Consider the following 9,978-nt stretch of genomic DNA (forward strand, 5'->3'; position numbering starts at 1 on the left):
CATATACTTCCCAAAAAGAACCCGTGATGGGCGAAATCTGTAAAGTAGTAACCTTTATTTTTTTTTACAATTATTATATACAATTAAATACACTATAGTATATTTAAACCATAGAACAAAACCTTTTTACCGGCCCAAGCATTTGTTTAACAAATGAAAGTACTATATAAACGTTTTTTTTTATTATTATTTACAAATAAGCTGTAAAATAATAATTTTAATCAATACGAACTGAAGGCTTCAAATTGCGGAGATCAGCGTGGCCCACCGCGACCCGAGTCATTGGATTAGAACGGGAGAAAATTAAAAATTATTAAAAAAAAAATACAAAGTACAGTAGGACAAATAGTGACTCGTGTGTATTTCACTGCTCTTTTGACTGAGGCGCTGCATCCGTGACTCCGCTCTGTAGCGTTTTTTTCTTCTAAAGCCCGCGGTGCAGGTGAGTTTTTTTTTTTCGGGAGAACAACACATTTTTATCGGTAGTTGTCACTCTTTTTTCAAAAAAGATTCTTATAAACCGACACGCCACCTGATGAGAACTGTAATGAACGGCTCATCAATGCAAATCCGTGAAGCAGCGAGACCGTGAAAGGTGAACCGCAGTATAGCGAGGGTTCACTATATATATATATATATATATATATATATATATATATATATATATATATATATATATATATATATATATATATATATATATATGCTGTTTATTCACTAATGTCTAACAACAACTTTGTATCTCCTAGTATTAGAAAACTTACATTCTGATCAAAAATATAAACAATGTCTTTTCATCTTGCTTGTGAAAAGTTATCCCTCGAGCCCTGACATAAATAATCCCTCGATTTAAACAAAAATGAGCCGCACAGTGCTGAGGCATCATTAGTGTGTCAGCTTGAATCAGCAGGATTAGGTATGAAGTCGACCGCCCCAAGGTGGCGCCCGTAATTCCTGCGCAGCGACAGTCAATGCGGGGTCTACTCTTATATTATGTCTATGGACACAACCATGTTAGCGGCTAACGCTTAGCATGTTGCTAACCGGAAGTAGCTCTAGGAAGGTCTCACCAACTTCTGCTTCACAGAGTTTGTACTTCCTTTAGTAGTTTGTAATGCCTTTAACATTTTTATTCACATATTTCATTTTTTCATGTTACATTGAAGTATTTAATCATGTTTTAATAACACCAATTTTCCATGCTGCTTGGATGCAGACCTTCTCCTGTCGACTGTTTTTTTTTGGGGAGGCTTAGTTGCTAAAGGAGGCCGATCTGACACATGGCCTTTGGTGAGCTTTGGTGACATTAAGTATTGGCACCCTTTTTGAGGAACTTCCCAGTACAGGATTTGGACCAAACTAACAGAGTACAATCACCCGGTGATACTGGACACAACCATGTTAGCAGCTAACGCTTAACATGTTGCTAACCGGAAGTAGCTCTAGGAAGGTCTCACCAACTTCTGCTTCACAGAGTTTGTACTTCCTTTAGTAGTTTGTAATGCCTTTATCATTTTTATTCACATATTTCATTTTTTCATGCTACATTGAAGTATTTAATCATGTTTTAATAACACCAATTTTCCATGCTGCTTGGATGCAGACCTTCTCCTGTCGGCTGGTTTTGACGAAGACAAATCCTTTTCACACTCAGAAGATTTGATTTAAAATCCCCAAGTGATAAAAGCCTACGACCAAGGAACTCGGAAGCTTTGCCTTTGACGGTTACGCGCACCACCAGGCGGGCGCCTTCTTCAACTTCTTCAGAAGTTGAACGTTTCTAGTTAGGCGCCCGCCTATGCATTGAAAATGCATGGCGGAGGCCTTATGCTATGCACCTAATAAGGGTTTCTTTATTATTATTATTATTATTATTATTATTATAGTACCGCTAATACAGCCCGAACCGTAGGCTGTACCCCCACAAACTATATATCAAAACATGCGTCTCGACGCCGCAATCAGGGCTTTTTGTACTTGACGCCGTTTTGACTTACAGTTGGAACAGAATTCGCAAAAAACACTTCTTAACACAATTGACCTCTCAATAATGCTCGGCTGAGCACGACACTGGTGTTTTGGTCGAGTGGGTTAGGTGTCGGGCTGCAAAGCAGTAGATCGTAGGTTCGATTCCAAGCTGTGCCAATTTCAGAGAATTACATTTTCACCCAATATTTAATTTCCCTTTGGCTTTAAAAAACGATTTTTTCATTTAAATCATTAGCCAGATTAATTTATTCAGCATATATCTTAAATATACCAAATACAATATTTCATTTCCCTTTGGCTTTAAAAAACGATTTTTTTCATTTAAATCAATAGCCAGATTAATTTATCCAGCATATATCTTAAATATACCAAATACAATATTTCATTTCCCTTTGGCTTTAAAAAACTATTTTTTTCATTTAAATCAATAGCCAGATTAATTTATCCAGCATATATCTTAAATATACCAAATAGTACAATAAAACAATCAAATTCATCACAATCTCTTTAATCTTACATATGAAAAGTTATCCCTCGAGGCTTGACGTCAATAGTCCGTCGATTTAAACAAAAATACGCCGCACAGTGCCGGGGTATGGTTAGTGTGTTCAGCTTGAATCAGCAGGTTAGGGTAGCAGGTGGACCGCCCCAAGATGGCGGCCGTAATTCGAGGGGCGCTGTGTATTATTCAGAGCAGACAAGCAGTACTCTTTGAGTTCCGGGTCAGAGGTGAACTCCTCCATCTTGTGGCTTGCTGTGCTGTGCTGTGCTGTGCTGCCGTTTTTCCTAAATTACTGAAGGATATTGTTGAATGAAGTCCAATTTACCCAGACGAAGGGTGTTCCATTGGGTGTTTTCCTTGCAACTACGTGACGGTGAGTCGTTTATTTAATGTCGGTTTTATATTATGGTAGAAATGCGGTGGCTAGGCTACACGGCACTGAGGGATGGAAGAGCTGCATGAAGCTGACACCCCACCCACAGAAAAAACTCCGTTAAATATACGGAATGGTTAGTGCTTCGCTTGTGAAGGTTTGTGCCGTTAAAATTAGCGTTTGTGCTGTTTTGGTTTTGAAGATATTAAAGAATATTTGTTAAGGTCATCCAGAATTCACCATCTCCCCATTTTGCTTCGAATCCGATCAAACTGGGCTACTTTTTTTAGTGCTTTGTTTGTGCAGGTTTGTGCCGTTAAAATTATCGTTTGTGCTGCTTTGGTTTCGGAGATATTATGAATTTTAATTTCAACCGATGACGTCATCCCAGCCCGCCGCTTCAAAATAAAGTGCTACGGTAAATCATATGTTATTGCCGTCACTGGAAAAAACGTAAGTCTTTTTAATATATTTCTACTGATAAATCAGTAACATTACTATGAAGTTGTGTCATCTACCGAGCCTCCCCCCCTACAGCATTCTTATAAAATGATTTATATATTCCTGCTTATTGGCAAAGATCTCTTGGGACACATGTTTTTGTTTGTTTTTTTTAGTTTCCTGACTGAGGGGAGAGGCTGAAAACAGTCTCTGTGCAGGATGGCTGGCGTCCTTAATGATATTCCTCATTTGTGTAAAAAGATGTGGTCAGAAAATTGAGAAAATTAAAAATTATTATAAAAAAAATACAAAGTACAGTAGGACAAATAGTGACTCGTGTGTATTTCACTGCTCTTTTGACTGAGGCGCTGCATCCGTGACTCCGCTCTGTAGCGTTTTTTTTCTTCTAAAGCCTGCGGTGCAGGTGAGTTTTTTTTTGGGAGAAGAACACATTTTTATCGGTAGTTGTCACTCTTTTTTCAAAAAAGATTCTTATAAACCGACACGCCACCTGATGAGAACTGTAATGAACGGCTCATCAATGCAAATCCGTGAAGCAGCGAGACCGTGAAAGGTGAACCGCAATATAGCGAGGGTTCACTATCTCTCTCTCTCTCTCTCTCTCTCTCTATATATATATATATATATATATATATATATATATATATATATATATATATATATATATATATATATATATATATAGTGTTTATTCACTGATGTCTAACAACAACTTTGTATCTCCTAGTATTAGAAAACTTACATTCTGATCAAAAATATAAACAATGTCTTTTCATCTTGCTTGTGAAAAGTTATCCCTCGAGCCCTGACATAAATAATCCCTCGATTTAAACAAAAATGAGCCGCACAGTGCTGAGGCATCATTAGTGTGTCAGCTTGAATCATCAGGATTAGGTATCAAGTCGACCGCCCCAAGGTGGCGCCCGTAATTCCTGCGCAGCGACAGTCAATGCGGGGTCTACTCTTATATTATGTCTATGGACACAACCATGTTAGCGGCTAACGCTTAGCATGTTGCTAACCGGAAGTAGCTCTAGGAAGGTCTCACCAACTTCTGCTTCACAGAGTTTGTACTTCCTTTAGTAGTTTGTAATGCCTTTAACATTTTTATTCACATATTTCATTTTTTCATGTTACATTGAAGTATTTAATCATGTTTTAATAACACCAATTTTCCATGCTGCTTGGATGCAGACCTTCTCCTGTCGACTGTTTTTTTTGGGGAGGCTTAGTTGCTAAAGGAGGCCGATCTGACACATGGCCTTTGGTGAGCTTTGGTGACATTAAGTATTGGCACCCTTTTTGAGGAACTTCCCAGTACAGGATTTGGACCAAACTAACAGAGTACAATCACCCGGTGATACTGGACACAACCATGTTAGCAGCTAACGCTTAACATGTTGCTAACCGGAAGTAGCTCTAGGAAGGTATCACCAACTTCTGCTTCACAGAGTTTGTACTTCCTTTAGTAGTTTGTAATGCCTTTAACATTTTTATTCACATATTTCATTTTTTCATGTTACATTGAAGTATTTAATCATGTTTTAATAACACCAATTTTCCATGCTGCTTGGATGCAGACCTTCTCCTGTCGGCTGGTTTTGACGAAGACAAATCCTTTTCACACTCAGAAGATTTGATTTAAAATCCCCAAGCGATAAAAGCCTACGACCAAGGAACTCGGAAGCTTTGCCTTTGACGGTTACGCGCACCACCAGGCGGGCGCCTTCTTCAACTTCTTCAGAAGTTGAACGTTTCTAGTTATTGTTTATTAATCTTCCGTCACCGTTAATACAGCCCGAACCGTAGGGTCTACCCCCACATACTATATATCGAAACGTTCGTCTCGACGCCGCGATCAGGGCTTTTTGTACTTGACGCCGTTTCGACTTACAGTTGGAACAAAAATCGCAAAAAACACTTCTTAACACAGTTGACCTTTCAATAATGCACGGCTGAGCACGGCACTGGTGTTTTAGTCGAGTGGGTTAGGTGTCGAGCTGCGAAGCAGAAGATCGAAAGTTCGAATCCAAGCTGTGCCAATTTTAGAGAATTACATTTTCACCCAATATTTCATTTCCCTTTGGCTTTAAAAAATGATTTTTCAATTTAAATCAATACAGTTCACCTCATGCCTTTAACTTTTTTATTCACATATTTTATTTTTTATGCTACATTGAAGTATTTAATCATGTTTTAATAACACCAATTTTCCATGCTGCTTCGATGCAGACCTTCTCCTCTCAGCTGTTGGCTCATCAGCAGGCTCATTTGTTGTGGTCTCTTATCATTCACACAGAACAATAAACCGTGCCAGCCGACATCAGTTTTACAAACGGCAAAGCTTTGTCTTAAGCAGAAACGTGCCTCTACTCCGCGCTGCGTTCTCAGACCAGTGTGATGGATTCGCGAGCGTCAGAAAGCTATGGTGCATTCAGGAGCATGGGACATTTCTAATTTACAATAATTATTTTTTTTTACAAGTAACAATTAAATAACTTGAACAACTGGTATAAATGAATGATGATAAAGGAATTTATTTAACATGTTTTGGGACAGTTTGTATTCAGACGTTTTAAGAAAACAAAGTATTTTATGTATTGTTTATTAATTTATTTTATATTTAGGCGCCCGCCTATGCATTGAAAATGCATGGCGGAGGCCTTATGTTATGCACCCAATAAGGATTTCTTTATTATTAGGCGCCCGCCTATGCATTGAAAATGCATGGCGGAGGCCTTATGTTATGCACCTAATAAGGGTTTCTTTAATATAGCTTTTTATTCTTCCGTCACCGTGAATACAGCCCGAACCGTAGGCTGTACCCCCACAAACTATATATCAAAACGTGCGTCTCGACAGTGCAAAGTGTGCTATTTGTACTTGACGCCATTTAAAGTTACCGTGGTGACAAAATTAACCAAAAACCACTTCTCAAAACCACTTCCTACACACAGTTGACCTCACAAAAATGCAGAGCTCAGCATGGCACTTTTTTTCGGTACAGTGGTTTAGGTGTTGGGCTGGTGCACCAAAGGTCGCAGGTTCGCAACCCGCCGGGGGGTACCCAATATTTTTTTTTTTTTACAAGTAACAAATAAATAATTTGAACAACTGATATAAATGAATGAATGATGGAAAAATTGCAACAGCAAGAACTACTGCTCATTAGCAGGCGCAATATGGACTTTTCATCTCTGCACCGTCTCATAAAAAAAACAACAGTTTTCCTGAAGTTTTTTTTAATCTATTTTTCACCGGACTTTTTCTTCCAAAACTGCACCGCGTTGCTGCGCAATAGCACACATGAATTTCTGGACCTTCGGAGCTATAACAGTGATACATTTATCGCCGATATTGCCGTCATCCTATAGTTCTTCAGAACACTGGAACCTGCCGACTTCTCCCAGCCGGGCGGAAGTGCAACTCAGCCGGCATAAACAAAGCCTGTGAACCGCGGAGGGTGGTGCGTGCTAGGCTAAAGCTAACACCACACTGGCTATCTTTTCTTTCAAAACTGCACCGCGTTGCTGCGCTATAGCACACATGAGTTTCTGGACCTTCGGAGCTATAACAGTGATACATTTAACAGGTGTTACGGTAGCTGGTTGCGCTGCTGATAATATAAAGATGAGGAACACAGCGCACCACTAGAGGGGCGCTAATAATCCTTTTGGATGTGGTCAGCACCCATTAAAACACGAAGAAGAAGAAGGGCGCACCGCTTTTAAAACAGAAGAAGAAGAAGTGGTCATGAACGGTGATGCGGAGCTGTTATGGTAAGTGTGTTAAGCCGGCATACACTGTACAAGTTTTTCAGTCGTGGTACTTATATCGTCTCAAACTGTGCGACGGAACCGCGGGTTTAAAAGTTCACCGCTCACGATCTGTGTACGGCGCAACTACAGACATCATATACGTAGACGCGTCATAGGGCGCAGGTTCGCACGTCAACGTCACCGCCATATTGTATGTGGCAGAAAAAAGTTGAGTTCTGTTATTGTGAACGTGGATCAGAGAAGATGCCTCATTACTGTGCTGCAATAAATACACACACACACACACACACACACACACACACATATATATATATATATATATATATATATATATTTGTGTGTGTATATGTTATGAGGATCGATTTGTTAAATCTAAACATTGTTGTCTTCATTATTTCATAAAACCGTGTCACTTGTGAACCTTTAGGAACATACTTTTTGGGTGAGTATTAAAGAGGTAAAATTAATAAAATGAGAGAAAAAAGTCCTAGGTCAATAAAGTAAAAATAAACAAACACAAAAGTGATAATGTTATGATAAAAACATCATATCATGAGAATTAAGGGGGAACATTTCCAGAATACACAGTTTGCAGAATTATTTTACTCCTGGAGTAATAGGGCCAGGTTAGATTATTTTAAATATTTTTATTTTTTAGGAGAATAAATTCAGGAGAATGAAGCTAAAGGGATACGAAAATAAACTTGTAAAATTACAAAAAAAATACTATGAATACAAAGTATATTCAGAGATTCAAGTCCCTCTGATACTGTTTAAGTGACTGAGTAACTGCAGATTTGCCACATTTAAGATGGTGGACGCTCTGACGCATCGCAGCATAGGCAGAACCCGCCCAACGACGCGTCTACTCTTATATTATGTCTATGGGCGCAACGCTCGGACGCGACCGGAGTGCTCATACTGTAGAAGAAGAAGAAGAAGAAGAAGAAGACGGAAGTGTCGATGGCTACTGTAAACATTACCGGAGAGAAACGTGCTGCTTTGGCAATATGTGCAATTTTGTGTGCAGAAAGCCCTAAAAAGAAAAGGCGACGACGTATTTGGAGAAAGACATGGCTGAGGAAACATGACTACTACGGTCTGCCAGTTTTACAGAAAGAACTTGAGGTAAGCTGGCGACAGTTGTTGTGCCAAACCAGGTATCCCCGCCAGGATTTGTATCCCCTGCGTCGGGAGCGCGCATTCAGCTTGCTGAACGCAGTAAACTCCGCCTCATTTCCAGACAATTCGGCGTGAAAATCAAGATGTTTTATTTCTCTTAGCGAAATATAGGAATAGTGCCGTTAGATTATTGTTCAGTTAATGGGTTACAATTGAAAACGTAACACTTGTTAGTACGATCGTAAGGGATTGCTATGTTGGTTAAAACTAGTCTGATCACTCAGTATAACACGTTCTGATAAAGTAAATGGCTCTATGGTCATCTCCAGATGTGTCACGAAAGTATTATGTCATTAGATTGTTGCATGTCTGTCTGCTGAAACTAAAAACCCACCTTCCTGAGTCCATCACAGCTGTCTACTTGTTCGTTTTTTTGTGTGTGGATAGACCCGCATGAATGGATTATATAAAGCTGATTCCAAGTGTGATCAAATGAACACAGAATAAAGTTACTGCCAAAATGATCAGATCTAATTATATTTTAATTCAGCCAAGAACCATATTAAGAAAACAAGATGTGTCGCTTTAAAAAAAAAGAACAGTATGAGGAGTTTCAAAATATATTACAATATATAACATTGTAATTGGGATTTTGAGGTTCTATTGGCTAATTTTTTTTAAAGTAGGCTGACAGGAAAGGGGTTATGAGAGGGAGGAAGACACGCGGTAAAGGACCTCAGGCTAAGTTGAGGACTAAGGCCTCTTATATATATATATATATATATATACCCGTGCACCATCAGAGCAGGCCCAATCTTTGGATTTGTAAGTAATGCTGTCCTCATCTTGCACAAAGTCAGCCAAGAAATGTATGCTGGAAACAGACTATCATGCTGAGCATATATGCATCCCCTTCCAAAATGGATTAGCAATATCCCACATTCTAGATTTTTGGCATATAAACACCTCTTATAACAACAAGCACCTGCTGAAAATTTGAAGCTGTTAGCTCTTTTAATGAAGAAGTTACAAGGGGATACAAAAAATATCGGGGTCAGCCAGCCAGAATATGTATCCCCTTCCAAAATGGACTAACAGTAGCTCACATTCTTGAGTCTTGCCACATAAACACCTCTTATAATCACAAACAACTGTAGAAAAGTTGAAGCTGTTAGCTCTTTAAATTAAGAAGTTACAAGGGGATACAAAAAATATGGGGTCCAGCCTGCCACAATGTGTAACACCTTCCAAAATGGACTAACAGTAGCCCACATTCTTGAGTTTTGGCACAAAAGGTGGGTTTTTAGTTTCAGCAGACAGACATGCAACAATCTAATGACATAAAGCTAATACTTTCGTGACACATCTGGAGATGACCACAGAGCCGTTTACTTTATCAGAACGTGTTATACTGAGTGATCAGTTTAGTTTTAACCGACATAGCAATCCCTTACGATCGTACTAACAAGTGTTACGTTTTCAATTTTAACCCATTAACTGAACGATAATGTAACGGCACTATTCCTATATTTCGCTAAGAGAAATAAAACATCTTGATTTTCATGCCGAATTGTCTGGAAATGAGGCGGAGTTTACTGCGTTCAGCAAGCTGAATGCGCGCTCCCGACGCAGGGGATACAAATCCTGGCGGGGATACCTAGTTTGGCACGACACCGTGCCCATTTAACACCCCAGCCTTTTGCTGTTTATCAACAACGAGATATGTCGATTTTAAAAACAGAACAATGTAT

This window comes from Fundulus heteroclitus, unplaced genomic scaffold (genome assembly GCF_011125445.2).
Source record: "Fundulus heteroclitus isolate FHET01 unplaced genomic scaffold, MU-UCD_Fhet_4.1 scaffold_167, whole genome shotgun sequence".
In the NCBI taxonomy this organism is placed as follows: Eukaryota; Metazoa; Chordata; class Actinopteri; order Cyprinodontiformes; family Fundulidae; genus Fundulus; species Fundulus heteroclitus.